Consider the following 5,124-nt stretch of genomic DNA (forward strand, 5'->3'; position numbering starts at 1 on the left):
AAATTTGGTTTGGAGACAAACCGGTTTCGGCGTTGTGCCATCTTCAGAACGAAAAATAACACTGAAGATGGCACAACGCCGAAACCGGTTTGTCTCCAAACCAAATTTGGCAAGGGATGACGGAAAATCGTTCCACATTACATCACAGCCAAAGTTCTCCATGTACAGCACAAATGACAACGCCTAAACGTACTAGAGAATATGGAGATATACAAACAAAAGACGTTCGCCGAAAAATAATAAATGAGCAAATAAACACCGCATCTGATATATTATTCGAACCACTCAGGCGGTGACAGGTAATAAGGTCAATGGAAATAAAGTCAATTGACTTTATTTCCCACCCTGGTGCGAAATAAAGTCAATTGACATTATTACCTTTTCAAAAGCGAAATAAAGTCAACAAAAATTTGGAAATAAAGTCATTGACGCTAATTCCTCATTCAAATTGAAATAACGTCAACAATGCTTAAAGTATGTCGATTCATAGAAAAAAATGTTGTTCTTACAATAAACATTGCCCCGTAAGTGTTGTTTTTTGATAGATGAAAAAGGTTATTACCAAATCCTCAGTGTTGTGATATTAATCCACACACAATCATGAACTACCACCAATTGATTTTATTAAAAAAATTTAAAATACGAATATGTAAAAACACGATGCGAAAAACTAAACGCCTGCGCACAGCTGGAATACGAGAAATATTTGAAGAAAGAGTGTAGAAATGATCCATAACATGCAAAATATGTTTCGTTTCCACAAAAATAAAGCGAACACTATTAAATTGAAGAAACAGTCCATGTCCAAAGACCCTGAAAGAATTCTGTGTTTTAAATTAGCATGTTTTGAACGAATTCGGAATGTCTAAGGTGGAAAAGAAACCAACCTTTCTATAAGGAAACAATTATAGAAAAAGGATTTTCTTACACTGTATTCATGGCTCCGCCAGAAATTTGTGACGACATAATTTAACAGCTAATTAACAGCTAAGGATAATGACGTTACTATTTATTAGATGGCACATTCAACGAGCCAATGTGCCAAAATGCGGGTATAAACAATTATTGATTATTTAATAACGGAACCGAGATCATATAAGATAATTGATTGGTTTTCACACACTTTTGAAACACAAATTATATTATTTTTTACTGCAGACAAGTTGTTGCCCCAAAGCACAGCCGAAATCTTCCAATCAGGGCTGCCTTAGATACGGGGAGCCATATTGAGGATAAAAAAGTGCCAAATAGAAAAATAAAAGTGCCAAAAAAGGTGTCATTCCTTTTAATCATTCACATTTAGCAATAAAATAAAGCTACATTTTCCAAACAAAAGTGCAATGATAAAATAAGATAAACCAGTTGAATAGCCTTTGTAAATTAGAAAATTTTAGTTGAGAAAAAGAAGTGCACGCAAAGGATTTCACAAAAATCTATTGAAATGTTTTTTTTTTTTTTACAAAAGTGCCATTTTGGCACATTGTGCCAACTTGAAAAATTAAGTGCCATTTGAAGTAAAATAGGTACAAATGGCAAGGTTTGAGCCTAGTTGGCATCCAATAACTTACAAATATAAAAATGTGAAATATCGAGGGCTTGAATTCATTAATACCCTCTATCTGCAATTTGCACAAAAACTAATTTGTGATTTTAGAAACCATCTGGGACTTATTACCTGTCGTAATATAAAGTAACATTAATATCACTGATGACAGTTAAAGCTTAGGTGGATTTTTATATCAGAATCTCATCTTTGTGAAAAGTGTGCAGATATAGAGGGTATTATTGAATATAAGCCCTCGATGTTTAAAATATATAAAAATTTTATTTCAACGTATACAAAAAATAAATCTAACTGCGTTACAGCACGGCGGGAGACGGGGAAGGGGGGGCCGGGGGCCGCGGCGTAGCGTGACGTGGGGTGCGCGCCGGTCGCGCGGGGTACACGGGGCGCGAGCGCGAGCGCGACCGCGGCGCGCTAAAGCGGGCCGCCGCGAAGCTAAGCAAATTTAATGTTTGAAAGAGAAATAATGTCAATGGATTTTATTTCGTTTTTAAAAAGGTAATAATGTCAATTGACTTTGTTTCGCACCAGGGTGGGAAATAAAGTCAATTGACCTTATTTCCGTTGATTTTATTACCTGTCACCACTCAGGCTACTATACGCAAAACAAAACAGAAACCCTGCAACTACCATAAACAATGAAATGCAGGTCCAAACTACAGAAACAAAGAGAAAGAAAATAACTGATTTTTACCTACCTGCGAATCCATGCAACAATTAATCAAAAAAGAGGTGAGCAGCTAATTTCTACCTGAGGATGTACACACCGAACTGAAACTACTGGTTGAACGAAAGAATATAATCCGCTGAGATGTACCTAACTGTAAACCAACGACGATTTAACACGGCTATAAATAGTCACAGACAAACAGAAACTATTCATAACGATAAATGACACTGAAGATGGCACAACGCCGAAACCGGTTAGTCTCCCAACCAAATTTGACAAAGGATGACGGAAAATCGTTCCACATTACATCAGAGTTTAACAGGTGTATTCTGCGCTGGTAACATAAATTTTATAACCGGTAATTAAAGTGTCTGTAAATTTTTAAACCTTTTTCGCATTCTGTGCTCTCTTGTAACCGGTAAATTTGGTTACCATCTCATAAGCTGGTAACAAAATATTGCCCCGTGAAATCGCGGTGACAAGTGCTAACATTTTTTGGTAATAAAATTTTCCGGTCAAAAAATCTTCGGCAACGTGCAGAATAGACCTGTAAGTGTAGTCTTTCGAATATATTTTGACATACAATATACATATTTAAGAAATTTTGTGATAAAACTATAAATAGCTCTATGATTTTGTTCTCAGAGATCGTGCCAACAGAGTATTGGGATTTTCTTTCATAAGTAAAACCAGGCTTTCGAACTTGTGTTTAGTATTCACGACGTTAGAACTGCACGAAATTAATAAAAAAAATTAAAATTAGTGCCTAGCCGCCAAAAAGTAATAAAACAAATGCAAAATCATACATTTTTCACAATTTTCTAACACTTCGCTACACCAACGAATGCAAAGGTCTGTTCGACAGAAAATTCGATACTCAACGAAAATTTCGACACGCTTGCATAGCTCATAATACGAATTTCACTTTCGAATGCAACTCATAATAAGGGCCATTTTTGAAGTTTGAAATTTGAATTTTTATAAGTTTCGTTATAGATTGTCCTATCTACATAAAATGGTAGGTGTTTTTGTTCTTCGGACTAAACTCACACTGGATAGTGCACTAGATAGAGTTCAGTAAATTTGTCGGAAGTTATACCTTTCACATATGGTCCTATTACCTATGGACTAACCACTAGAAAACTCGCTTGGTGGCTCTGGAGTCGAGTCATTTATAAGTATATTTATGCAGCAGTAAGACTCAAAGAAACCAGTTCATAAATATTAAGACGAATTGTAAAAGTGGTGAATCGACAAGGAAAGATTCGACCACATCCGTCCAAGAAGGAATACGGTAGGTATATCAATGGCTTCATTTAAACGATATTCAAGATATCACACGACTCATTTAGCCGATGTACAGGAAAACTCTTTATCCTGTTGGGCAGCGAGGATTGTTGGCTCTACTATAACTGAAAACGCTCACCTTTGATCTTAGGTTTCCTTATAAGGACTTTTATTAGCTTACGCATCGTACCTATGTTGCACGATTGAGAGAAATAGAGATTGCGCCAATCGCGGTACCGCTAATCCGCTCTTTGTGATTTTGACAGAATCAGCTGTGTGCGTGGCGTCATCTTGGTGCAATTGTTGATTGTGAGCGTACGAAAAAAACCCAATAATAATAGAGACATTACAAAGCAAAATGAGGTGTGCCGTGGCAAAGTGTAATAGTGAAAACAAAAGGAAAGCGTGCGATATAAGTTTTTTTTTCGTTTCCTACGGACGCAAATCTGGCGAAAAAGTGGAAGCAGTTCTGCTGGCGAGGAGATGCATTAAACACCAAATCGAGCTATGTAAATAGATACACGAACTTCGCTACCTACTTGTTTTTGTTAGTACCTGATTCTTTTTTGTGCTGGTATGAGGTAATGCATGGATAAGGTCGCCAGGCGCTAATTCAAGCGGCATCTTACCGCGCTGTTACGAACCTAATACAAAACAGTATCCAAGTTATTATACATTATAAAGTTGAGCTTAAATTATGTTTTACTTACATAGAATATTTGTTTCCAAAGAAGCCACACTCATGCATCCTCTCGGAAATGGTATAAAAGTCATCAAATAAAAGCTGTGGAGTTTATGGTGGTTGGCTACCGTTCACAAATATAAATATGCACTCTGCATGGCTTTTTACAATGGCGAGTCCAAAAATTCACTTTGCTGCACACCTTCCTTTTGGTCTTCATGAAATTGCAAACACTGTTAATACATCCATTTTTTCATGTGCTAAAAATCGTACTGACCTAAAGGGCTATATGTCCAAAATTATTGCTACGTGTTCCTAATTAATTAAACTTTGCGTATTTATTGATTGGGCCATGTAATATTAAAATTAGCAAATTTTTCTGCATTGTTTACATAATTTTATATGCGTTTTGGCATTTCTCTCTCGCAATTGCACCAAGCTGACGTCACGCAAAAACTACGCTCAAAAATCCTCTCTCATTGGCGCAATCTTGTATTCTATCATTCCTGCTTATGTTGTAGTTGCAAGGTCAAAGAAGATTATGCACGCTTGGCAGAGATTTCACAGGTGGAATTAAGACCATCGGCAAAGCCCATGTATGAGGAGGATTCTATTTTTTAATCGTTTAAATTTTTTACTTTCCTTTTAAACGCTGTTTTTGCATTGGCCCGCGAAAAAGTTCTTATTAGGCGGGCATTGGCTAGTATCTTAATAAAAATTAATGCGAGAAAGTCTAGTAATATTATCGTCCTTAACTATAATAGAGACAATTCTATGATATCACGAAGCTCCGAAAATAAAGACTTACTTGGGCTACCTTTTGCAAAGCACATCTAAATTATTTTGAATGCTTGGCTGTATAATAAACAAATTTAATTTTTGCGGTGGGAAACATACGGTCTTTAATTTCCCAGAAGACGT

Source organism: Rhagoletis pomonella, unplaced genomic scaffold (assembly GCF_013731165.1).
Source record: "Rhagoletis pomonella isolate Grant_MI unplaced genomic scaffold, Rhpom_1.0 Rhpom_scaffold_00006, whole genome shotgun sequence".
NCBI classification, from domain to species: domain Eukaryota; kingdom Metazoa; phylum Arthropoda; class Insecta; order Diptera; family Tephritidae; genus Rhagoletis; species Rhagoletis pomonella.